This window comes from Schistocerca piceifrons, chromosome 4, assembly GCF_021461385.2.
Source record: "Schistocerca piceifrons isolate TAMUIC-IGC-003096 chromosome 4, iqSchPice1.1, whole genome shotgun sequence".
In the NCBI taxonomy this organism is placed as follows: Eukaryota; Metazoa; Arthropoda; class Insecta; order Orthoptera; family Acrididae; genus Schistocerca; species Schistocerca piceifrons.
In genome coordinates this window covers 458,562,463-458,575,551 of record NC_060141.1, presented here as the reverse complement: position 1 = coordinate 458,575,551, position 13,089 = coordinate 458,562,463, and positions in this window count along the sequence as shown.

The window sequence follows — 13,089 nt, the reverse complement described above, 5'->3', positions numbered from 1 at the left end:
AAGGTGCTACTGGGGTGCACAGGAGGCATCAGAACCAGTTGCGCTGTGCTGGCCGCCCGGATTCTGCCGCTCGTTCTTTGTCCACAGATTTGGTCCGCGGCGGGTTCCAGCCGCGCCTTCCGACTTCGCTGTCGCCCCCAGGGCAGCAGCAGCAGCCGTCGCCGCTACCATGCCGACAGCCCGTCCCATTGATGCCTCCCGCGCAGCTTCATTCGGGAGCGCCCCAGGTGGTCGCTCCGGTGCCTGCGGTCCCTCTTCAGTCGCCACCGCCTTTGGAGCTGATGGACGTCGACCCCTCAGCCGGGCCGCCTTCCCAAGCGGTGGCTGTGCAGCCTGTCCTGCAGCCGCTTTCCTTGGGCACCTCCAAGGAGTCTGACACCGCAGCGCCTTGTCCGGCGCCCACTCAGCAGCCGTCGACGCAGCGTCAGGAGACGCTGCCTCTCTTCGTGGGTCCCGACGCCCTGTCGCGTCCAGTACCAGAAGCTGCGCCCGTGGTCACAGGCGTGCACCCTGACCTCGGTTATCAGTCGGTGTTTCCCGAGGCCCCGCGCAGCCAATGCTGGGGTGCAGACCGGGGACTGCCACCGACAACAGTCTCCGCCCCGGTCTCTTCTGCTACGCCTGCGGCCAGACCCCTCCCCTGCCGTCGACGCTCGCCACGTCATTATTCAACGACGGTGCGGCGATTTGGGGGGGGAGGAGTGTTATATCCTAGCCAGTAATGCCAACCGAGCCCGCTGCCAAAAGGTTGGCAGCATCAAAGTCCGGACGCCGTCCGCATAAGCAGCGCCAGCGAGACAGGAAATCGCCGCAAGTCTGCGCGCTACCGCTGGCTTCTGGGTTCTTAAGCGCTGGAGTCGCGAGCGCTAGGACAGTTCTGTATTCGCCGCTCAGTTGTATACTCGCCACCGAATTGTGTACTTGCTAGTCAGTTGTGTGTTCATCGCAGCAGAGTTTTTGTTTGTCATCAGCCGACGCTGACCTAGCCGCTCCGACTCGAACTAGACAGATTTCTGTAGACACGGAGTTCACTACTGTATTTCTGTATCTTCATAATAAAGATAAGTACCGACTTTTATTTAATCAGAGTATTTGGGTTTTCATCTTTCTGTTCACTGTTCCAGCGGACCGGTCGGCCCGCTATTAAAAGTGTGGCGGTGACTTCGTAAGCCGTTTCTACCGCGAATTGTTTGTTGCTACGTACACGCCACAAAAGCCCCTACTCCTGCTTGTCACTGAAAAGGCCTGTGACATCTCTGTGGGCACTTTGGTGTGGGCCTGCAAGTTTGAATGCCACCCACACTGGACATGCAAAAAAATCTTCAACTGGCATGGGTCCACGATGTATAATGTGGATTTCTGTGGTGCCTCTGAAATCAACTTTTTCTCTGCCATTCTGGTCAGCAAGCATCTGCTTCTCCATGTGTGCGAGGTCCTCCGGTCTTGTGGCAGCTCATGTTAACTTCCGCAGAGCCTCACCCTGCTCCACACTAGAAGCCTCACTCAATGCTGCATGCAATGTCGTTGCATGCTATGACTCCACACACACGCTATGGCCACACCCTCACTCACCCAGACAGAGGTTGGTATAGTATTCAGTACAGTGGGTGCCCCTGAACTGGTTGTGTGTGATATTTCGCCACCTTTGAACCTGTTCCACTTCACTGTTAGTAATGGTGCACTCCACTACATCATAATCACTCCCAGATCCCCTGCACAGCATAAAGCACACTGCTTGGCTCCTAACTGGCTTAGGATCACATGAATGAAATGTTAGATGTTCAACTAGTCCACTCACCTGACAGCCCCTTCATGCCTCTGATTCATCTCATAACTAAAAAGGATAGTACTTTCCAGCTGTGTGGATATTATAAGCACCTTAACTTATGGATCATTCCAGACTCTTACTCAGACCCAACCAAAACTTCACACATATCCTGGCAGGTGCCACAGTCTTTAGTGTAATAAGCTATCAGATGGCATACCCACAGACACCCATGCACCCTGAGAACATCATCAGGACTGATATACGAGGGCTATCCACAAAGTACATTACGTTTTCGTTCATGTCCGTTAGGGGCGGGGCTAGTGCGGCCATCTTGGTGTCATGGCATCCCGCCGCTCAGTCGGCATCCTGTCGTGCTAGTGAGAGGTTCGTGCTGTACTCCGTTGAGTTACTATGACAGTTTGAAATGTCAGCGTTAATTGAAAATGCTGCGAAGTGTGAAGTGCGCGCTGTAATTAGGTTTCTGACTGAAAATGACTGTACACCGATAGAAATCTATCGGCAGCTTTGTGAAGTGTATGGGGACAACATAATCACTGAAGGTGGAGTGCATCAATGGGTCATAAAATTTAAAAATGGCTGAACTAATGTTCACGATGAAGAGTGAAGTGGAAGACCCAGCATAGTGACTGCCGAACTTGTCGAAAAAGTTGATGCCGCGGTCCGTGAAAACTGTAATTTCACAATAACGGAACTCTCTATGAGTTTTCCACAAATTTCACGAAGTTTGTTGCACGAAATCATTACCGGAAAGCTTGGTTACCACAAGTTTTGTGCAAGATGTATACCAAAAATCTTGACAGAGATTCACAAAAATCAGCGAATGGCTGCAGCATTAACGTTTTTGGACGCTTATGAGAAAGATGGCGACTCATTACTCGATCGCATCATTACTGGTGATGAAACATGGGTTAAGCATGTGAACTGCGAGACAAAATTGCAGTCAATGGAGTGGGGGCACACAAATTCCCCCCAAAAACCCAAGAAATGCATGCAGACAATGTCAGCAAGGAAGGTGATGGCGACTGTCTTTTGGGACAGAAAAGGTGTGATTTTTGTGGATTTCCTGGAAAGAGGCACTACAATAAACTCTCAAAGGTATTGCCAAACTCTGCACAACCTCAGAAGAGCAATACAAAACAAGCACAGGGGAAAGTTGGGCTCAAAGATCTTGCTGATTCACGACAACGCCCGGGCCCACACGGCAAATGCCACTCGTGAAGTTCTCGAATCTTTTAAGTGGGAGTTGTTTCCCAATCCGCCATACAGTCCTGATCTGGCACCGAGCAACTTCCACTTATTCCCAGCAATGAAGAAGTGGTTGGCTATGCAGCGTTTTGATGACGACGCACAGCTTCAAGAAGAGGTAACCACGTGGTTGAAGGCACAGGCGGTCGAATTTTACGATGAAGGAATTTCCAAGCTCGTCCATCGCTATGATAAGTGCCTTAATTTAAATGGCAACTATGTAGAAAAGTAGTATTTAAGTGTGGCTTTCATCTGTATATACTAAAAAAAAATTCCAATACTTCATTTATTTTTAATTCCAAAATGTGATGTACTTTGCGGATAGCCCTCGTAATTACACCATGTGGCATCTTTGAATTCTTACAGATGTCATTTGGTTGAAAAAATGCTGCTCAGACCTGGAAGAATTCACTGATGGCATACTTTATGATATTGATCTGTGTTACGTTCATTTGGATGATATACTAGTATTTTTGGCTTCTCCAGACAAACATAAACTGCACCTCAAATGAGTTTTTGAGGCTTTGGAACAGATGCAAGTAAATGTTAATGAAGAGAAGTGCACTCTTTACAAGCCTACGGAGACTTTCCTCAGACATTCCCTCAGTGCCAACAGTTACAAGCCAACTGATGATCGCAGTGCTCTTCTCAGTTCTCTGCCACCTCCTCAAATGTCACAAGATCTATTATTTTTTTACTTGCTATTTTATTTTAGTCTGTTATCTAAATAAAAGAACAGACTGAATGTTGCATTTCAATTGTTATGCATATAGCACATATAGTTTAATATAATTTCAGATATGTTGGTAATAACTAAGCATTAAGCTGTGTATGGGAAAAATTGACATAGAATATTTAACTAAGAAGAAAAATAATAATAATAGATAAAATAAAATAAAGTCTACATATTACCATTTGGCCATCTGGTGCACAGACATCTTTTCATCCGGAATCTAGAAGAGATGCACTATCGGTCTATTAAACTATATGCAGCATTGGTGATCACAAACTTTGTAATTTGTAATTCTTGACTACACTACTCTACAACACTACAGTACATAACACTACACTACACTACTGTGGTACCAGAACGAAACTGGATTTCTCATTTGTCTGAATGTCTAGCCCCCAGTGTGCTGAGTTGCAACTTGGAACTCACAGGGCTGTGCTGCTGTGCCACCCAAGTTGTAGAGATTGGAAAATGGTTGTCACGGTCTCAGGAAATCCTTCCTAGTACTTCCTGTGACTCATTTCCTCACTGATTCCAGAAGGTTGTTGTAGGTGGAGGTTTTTGCCATGGCACATCTTGTTATGATGTATGGCCTCTTCTTCTTTGTTTCTCACCCATGTAGGCTTGCAATTCATAAGTCGACATTTTAGCTGTCACCAATTTCAGCGTATGTCATAGTTTCTCATTTCTTACTATATTGTAAACTATTGCATTTCCAAATGCATTCCTGTCCTGGTCTGTGCTGCTTGTCTAATTCCACATTCCCAGATGATGTGATCTGGTATGCCATTTGCTCCACATTCACAAGTGTCCATACCACACTGTCATATTTTTAGTAAGTAGCCAGGATGTGGACCGTGTCCTGACAAGCACTATATACTTCCCTTGGTTGGAGGGAAGTTGTGACATTCACCTGCTTTATTTCTTCCTTGATGATCCTCGGTGTCAACGTAATGCATTGTGACACTAGCTGAAAAAATAGGGGATGGAAGTGCAATACTGACTAATGTAAATAATGTAGCTGACAGGTGCATAGTTTCATTTCACAGTTCTTTACTTTCACTGTTCATCCCCCCCCCCCCCCCCCCCCCCATATTACACATTTATATGGCCAGTTAACAATTGTTTAACTTTTGATAAGCCTCATTAATAGGTTGCAGGCAAACATCCACATACTGCTACAGTAGTTTAATGTTGAACATCTGTGACCAGTACAAGCCTAACCACACATTTCACAATTCTTGAAGAATAAAAAGGTACATATGGAACAGATGCTGTCATTGTTTTAAAACATGATCTAATTGTGTTACACTTATTTCACAGTTTAGTTGATGTATTGGTGTTGATCTAAGCAATACGGGTTCCTTGTCTGAAACTCAGCTGTGGACTGATTGTCTCAATACCAAAAATTGGGCCCTTATATATACTCACAATAATAGGCACTGAAACTACACATTGTTTGATGTTTAATTTACAGAAATTACAATTAAAACTTAACTCATTAAATTAACTGAAAATATGGAAAAATTCTTTCTTTTTAACAGTTTCTTCTACTGCAAGGGTTAAGCTGAATTATTTGTTTAAATGATGACATTAACATATATAGTTATGCAATCAATACTTTTGACAAAACTATTAATTTCTTCAGAATTAATTAAAGGTTGGCTTCGCTAACATGTTTTCGAATAGAGCCAAATAGATCCTTTAAAAATACTAGTCTATAATTATTATGGCATTTATATTTGTTTATATGTCAACAACATAATTTAAGTTATGAAACTATAACTGATTTCATCCTATAATGAAAGTATTAACTAGGAATAGTCAAAATAAGTTACAAAATCAATTACGTACATAAAACTAAGCACAAAATTAGATCTGGTGTTATATTCTTTAAAACTGAGGGCCAAGCTTTCTATTTTATGAAAATGCAGATTATACTCACGTATGTTAATGGTAATTAGTTAAAAGTGAAAACATGAATTTTAAGGAGGCAGATGGCAAAACAAGAGAGGTAGTAAAAATATCCCAGCTTGCTTCGTCACAAAGTATGTCATTCTTGTTCTTTTTTTTCTGTTATGTAGGAGCTGGTAGGTTCTCCTCCTTGTCTCTGCCCTTTCCCAGATTTCTTGCCATTGCTATTAATGCATGCCTTAATTACTTATTCAAAATGGCTATTGCACCCAGCATCTCCTGTACCTTACCATATTTGGACTTTTTGAGCCAGTAATGTGACCCTCTCTTTCTTACTGTTAGGTCCAGAGGTAGGAAGATTAATATCACCAGCAGCACCGCAGTTGATGCTAGCAGATACAATAACTAGCAGATCATCAGCTAGATTGCATTGTTGCACATTCTTATTGCACTCAGTGGTAGCTGAAAACTTCTTTGGTTAATTGTTGCTATTTTATTTAGGATTTTATGATTTCTACATGTCCATGAAAGTTTTGCTTTTTGTTAATGTTAATTCCAAAGTACCTACATACTTCTTTTCTTTTTACAGGATGGTCATTTATTGAGATTGTGGTATTTCTCGTTCCTGATAATGTTCCTTTTAGTAACATATAAACTGTTTTGTGCATTGCTATCATTTGTTTGTTTTCTATGTATCAGTTGCTTAGTCTTTCAATGACTAGCCTACTGTTTTCCTCTAATTTAGTCTTTCTGTTAGAAGATACTATAACTAGCAGATCATCTGCAAATGCGACGCACCCTCTAGTGTTTGTTATACTGTGAAACTGCTTGAGTAATGACTCTTTGCCAACACCCCAGAACTCTGGACCCCAAACAGAGCCCTTTGGGCAGCCTTTGGCAACATCTTTGATATTTGTTTCACCAGGACATTCAAACTGCACCCACCTGTCTGTGAAATACCCTCATAGACTGTTATAGAGATACTTTGGACGGTCCATATGTTTCAGTCTTTTGAACAGGGCAGGCCACCACAAATTATGAAATACCCCAGCTGTATCAGTCATTATGTCTATAACACACTTGTCATCTGAGGTGTTCACAATATTCATTGCATGATTTATTGCATCCACTGTGTATTTCCTTTTCCTGAAATCATACTGCTGGAGACTCATGCCTACTACCTGTTTGGGCCCCCTCTGGTGCTTTTCCTGTACTTTGGCTAGAGCATTTACCAAACAAATTGGCTTGTAAGATTTCCGTTCTCTTGAGTCTTTTGTCTTCCTCTCTTTTTAGTATAATGATATTTGAGATTTTCAGATTCTGGGCACCCAACCCTGCAAAAGACGTTCGTTTTAATACACTGTTATATACGGCACAATTTGGTCCACTAGCTGATACAATACGTATCCCAGTATTCTGTCAGGTCCTGGTGCTTTCTTCTTCTTTAACTTCATTATTGCCAGTCTTGCATTCTCCTGGACAAATGGAATCACAACACTGTTATTCACATGCTGCCCTAGTTTTTCAGAGTGAAGGTGCTGAGTAGTTTGTGTTGTCCATCATTGTGTCATCTAGCAACAAAGTTCTGAGTAGGTACTGCACTGGTGTCTCCAATCTGTCATAATTGTGCTATCGGATCATCTCAGGGTTTATGATACAGTGGGTGATCAAACCTTGTTTGTTGCAAACATCTGTCACCATTTGGTCCTTAACATATGCCTCCCATGTTTCTACTCTTGTTTGGTGTAGTAACCCTTTATATTGTTGTTCGACTGTTCAATAGGAACTCAGCCTTATTTGTCATTCTATTTGCCCTAAGGATCTTTGGTAATACCATCTCGCCTACCTTGCTCTGCATCTTAAGGACCTTAGGACAGGACACCCAGGAATTTTAAACCATTTTGACTTCCTAACAAATGTTGGGATTGCCTTGTCTTGCACCACCTGCAATGCTTGCACCAATTCATCCTCTTTGTATCAACATCAAATCCTCTTCCTTGCAGTGGTTGTATTTTGAATTCTGCCTTTAAAAGTTTCCAATTTGCATTTCATGGATTGTGTTGTCACTTACGTTGGCTGTTAGCATTAAATAATTATCCACATTTGTAATTGTGAAGTAAACAAGATTATAGTCACTTGTTGTAAGTCCACCACAGACCTTCAAGTTGGCAATGTGGTTACTGACTTTCGAGTTTGCGAGGGTGGTACCTATATTTGTTGCCACACCTATACAATTCTGGAAAGTAGCTGGGTTTTTTAAGGCCTATTCATGCCATGAAGGCCGAGTTCTTATACAGCGTCCTGAAGGCATAGTCCTTTTTCACCCATTACTCTGCTATGCCATAATTTTAATTTCATGTTTGTGTCCATTATAAAAATGTGTTGACCCAGTATTGGTGTTGTTTTTAAGTTTTCTGTATGTGGTTGTATTTCTTGACTATACTGAAAATTTTGATTAGTTATGTAAAATTTTCCTAAGGCAGTCATTATTTTTATTGTCACTGTGTGTTCATCACAGAGTTGGTGTATTTTTGAGACATTTCAGTCTTTTATCTGGTAACATAATTGTGCCCATTGGATGAAACCTGATGTTATAATCTGTTCTGTAACTGGCCTGTGGGGTAATGGCCTATTTCTGTAATATGGCTCCTTATACATAGTACAGTGTGCATGTCTATACTTCTGAAACTAATAAACAATACAATGAATTGTGTTTTTTGATGAATTGGTAACTCAAAAACTTTTTTTCATACCATTTCATAGAAGTTCAATATGACCTCTTGAGATGCACAGCATATATCAATGCGTTATTTAAATTGTTCTCATACTGCAGCGAGCATGTCTTGAGTTACAGCTTCCATAGCTGCTGTTATGCAATGTTTCAGTTAATTCATTGTTGTTGGTAATGGAGGCACATAAACAGAGTCTTTTATAAACCCCCAAAAGAAATAATCACATACAGTCAGGTCTAGTGACCTTGGAAGCCAGTATTGTAAGGCTGAATCATTTGGTCCAGTGTGACCAATCCATCATTCAGCAATCCTTTGATTTAAAAATTTCTGCCCTTCCAGACTGTTGGTAAATGAATTCATTCAAATCAGTCTCCAACTGTGGAAAAAGAAAGTTCTCAAGCACATCGAGATATGTGCTTGCTGTAACAGTATTCTTGCCAAAGAAAAATGAATGATACACCTTTTCCCATGAAACTGCACAAAACACATTAAATTTTGGTGAGTCTCTCTCATGCTGTACAACTTCATGTAGTTATTATGTACCCCATATTATCACATTGTGATGGTTCACCTATCAATTTAAATAGAATGTTGCTTTGTCACTAAACACTAAGCATGGAAGAAAACAAAATTACAGAACTCCATACGTTGTTGACTGTCACCTTCACAAAGAGCTTGCAGTAGCTGAATTTTGTATGGTTTCATGTGTAAATGTTGACGCAACACCACCAGATGGACAGCAAGAGTATGTTGAGCTGTCGAGCTGCAAAGCAAACAGATTTCTGCAGACTCATTGTGAAACTATGATGGATGCATTCAACGTCTGTGTCACTCTCTCAGGGACAGCCTGGTGATTTGCCTTTACACAAACAACCTGTTTCTTGGAATTGCTCATGCCATCACTAATGCCTTGTGCTGCAGGAGGATCCTCATCATACCTAGTATGAAAGTCATGCTGAACAGTTATTACCAATATGCACTGCGCAAAACACAGAACACAAAATGCTTTCTGTTGTCCCAACACCATTCTTACCAGAACTGATGTGGACACACACCACTTCTACCTTGTGGGAACCATGTAAAACTTGCGAGTTTGCTCTTTCCAACAGTATGTTGTTCACATGTCTCAAATAAAATAACAATTATAATTTTTTTAACTGGACAATTCTTTTTGGTACACTCTGTATATGTAGGTCCAACTTCTCTAACATTTTCTCAAATTCTTGCATCACCATGACGGTGCGCATCATATTTATCTGAGTGATTTTAATCATTTGTCTTGGTTCCATTGCTGTTGAGGTGTGATTTGATTCCAAGTGAACGCTATTGGAATCTGGTGAGCACGTAGCTATGGGGCCAGTCTAACCCGTAATCACATGTAATTTGGCCATGTCTTCTTGAAGTACCTTTGTCAACATTATATCTTTATATGGCAATATAGCTGCAGCCATTGGGTGACGACCTGATGTTATAATCTGTGCTATAGCTGTAATTGCCTGTGCAGATGCTCCTTATCAAGTGTCTTCTGATTCCTCTTTGTGTTTCTATGCAAATTATTGACAATGACCTAAACATGATCAACTTCATCCATGACAGGAAAGGTACAGCCTCATGTATGAATATGTCTAACCTGTGTCACTATGTTTAACACACGCATATCCTCCAATTTAGCTAATCTTATTGCATTTTCACACATTTTGTAAACAGGCCACAGGTCCAGCCATAAACTTCCTTCGTTTTTCATGTCATGTCTATCACTGTATCCTTCTCATAATTCCCATTGCCATCTGTAGGTTCTATGATCCATGTATTTTCATAACCTTCATCTATTAGCTGAAGTGTGCTGTCACACTCCACTACCATAATGTGTTGCATGCTGTCACACCCTACATTCACTGCACTTTCAACTTTTTCCGAATTTCCATAATGTGTTGCATGCTGTCACACCCTACATTCACTGCACTTTCAACTTTTTCCGAATTTCAGAGTATGTCTTTCTTTGTCTCTTCCATGTCTAGAGGTAATCATGCTGCCCATTCCTTGCTTCCCTTTCATCATAGTGATGTCCAAGAACTCCGGTCCTTCTCCCCATTATTCTTATTATCGGCCCTTTTATTGTCTGTCTTGTTATCAGACTTGTCTATATGGCCAATCACATTTTCAGTTTGTGTCACAATGTCTCTTCTCATTATACTCTCCACAGTGGACCAAAATATTTTGGCTCTTTCTGCATCTTGCTTTCTTTTTAATGGATGTTTCTGTTTCTTGCAGTGATGATAGGTAATTTTATAATCTGTTTGATCAGTGGGCTCTTTGGTTGCATGATTTATTCCTTTCCACACATGGAAAGCATACTGGAGCTTGCTTGGCATTTTTAGAGTTCATTTTGAGATGGTCTTTTCTCCAAGTTGGAGCATATCAGTTTGTTTCCCTTACAGTATTTTGCAATATTCCCATAATCGTGGAAGTTATAACATTTGGTGGCAGTGTATATTCTTTTCTGTGTTTCTTGCAATGATGACAGGTAATTTTATAATCTGTTTGATCAGTGGGCTCTTTGGTTGCATGATTTCTTCCTTTCCACACATGGAAAGCATACTGGAGCTTGCTTGGCATTTTTAGAGTTCATTTTGAGATGGTCTTTTCTCCAAGTTGGAGCATATCAGTTTGTTTCCCTTAGAGTATTTTGCAATATTCCCATAATCGTGGCAGTTATAATATTTGGTGGCAGTGCATATTCTTTTCTGTGTAACTAATTGTGCTCTGACTTTTGGATTTACCTCCAGAAAATAATTTATTTTCAACTTCTTCTGTGTGTCTGTTTTAAACCTGACTTTTGTTTCTTCTAAGAACTACTTCCTATCTGTTGTTTTCTTGAAATTCTGTACATATAATGACTTAATTAATTCACTTTCTGCCATGGTGGATGGGATGTCATATACTGTCACTTCCAGCTGATGCTTCCTAGGTGGCTCATATAACATTTATTTATTTAGCTCCAAATTTTGTTACATCTTCCTGATTTCCTCTCTTTCAATTATGACCACATTGTTCGCTGTCGTCATTTTATTGATTCTTATCTTTTGTTTCTTCAGGTCATTACTCTGTCAGACATGTCTACATTCTTTGCATCTTTCCTGTCCTTGGATTTGTTGAATACTGTGCTACATTGCTTGGCTTTTGTGGCCTAAATCTTTGATTTTGTGGTGACTGTTTGAATGAGCACAGCAATGGCTGCCACATTAGAAAATGAACGGAAGTCTTTTTCTTGTTTTCTGCCCTATGCCTGAAATTTTCTTTTTCAAATTTTTCTAAATGTCCAATCAGTTAAGCATGTGATTTTACTCAATGAGTGAGTTTGTATTTCAACTTTAACACTTTTGTGGCAGCACTCATGTATACGTACGGATGCTGCTGTTACTGACGCCCTTGCTGTCTTCTCAGTCACTAATGTCACACACCTCCTCTGTGGCCAAAGCCAATGCCCCAGTGGCTGGCAGAATGACAGCTGGTGCTGGTGTTGCTGCTGATGTAAGCTGCACTTCACTTGACCTGAACGCTGACACTTCACAATCCAGTGTGGTGCAATGCACCACAGACCAAAGAGAATGACTGTTACACACAAACAAATATTTGAAGAGTACTGATATGTCTTTTCTTATTACAATAAAATCCACAAGGACTACAGTCATTCACAGCAGAATTGATACCATCACATGCACTCACTAACTGAACACGAACATTAGTGGATTCCGTTTTTCACCGCAAATACGCAATATGAACAGATTAGACACTAAGCCACTACCAAAATGTTGGCCATCTAGCATTTTCAGGTTCTTGAGAAAGGTAAATTTCTATCACAGACACCTACTGCATACTGCCAACATTCAGCTTCCGGTAACTCAGTCCTTCACTGCCAAAGACAAATCTGGGAAAAAGGCAGTCCCATGGACATCCCACATGCTGCATGCTTTTGATGACTTTAAACAGTGCTTCCAACAAGCTGTCACTCTCCTGGAGGAGGAGGAGATTAGTGTTTAACGTCTCGTCGGCAACGAGGTCATTAGAGACGGAGCGCAAGCTCGGGTGAGGGAAGGATGGGGAAGGAAATCGGCCGTGCCCTTTCAAAGGAACCATCCCGGCATTTGCCTGAAGCGATTTAGGGAAATCACGGAAAACCTAAATCAGGAGGGCCAGAGACGGGATTGAACCGTCGTTCTCCCGAATGCGAGTCCAGTGTGCTAACCACTGCGCCACCTCGCTCGGTGTCACTCTCCTGCTACCATATCATCAGGCTCACCTTGTTATTACATCCAACATAAAAAACACTGCCATCATAGCTGTTCTCCAGCAAGCTCATGTAGACATCCACCCCTTCCACTTCTTCTCAAAAAATCTTTCAGTTTCTCAAAAAAAAGTGATCAGCATATGGCCAGTAGCTCTGGATGGCCCATGAGGCCATCAAGTTCTTCCCAGAAGACCTAGAAGGATGACAACTAACCTTATTTACCAATCACCATCTGCTGACAGAGTCAATTGCCAACCTGTCCTCCAACTGCTTGATGCAGAGGTTCAGACAATTACACTTTATTTCCCAGTTCACCACCAACACATGCCTTGTGAACGGTGCTGACAACCTTTTCACAGACTAATAAAATTTTCTCAGCCTTCCAGCCGCA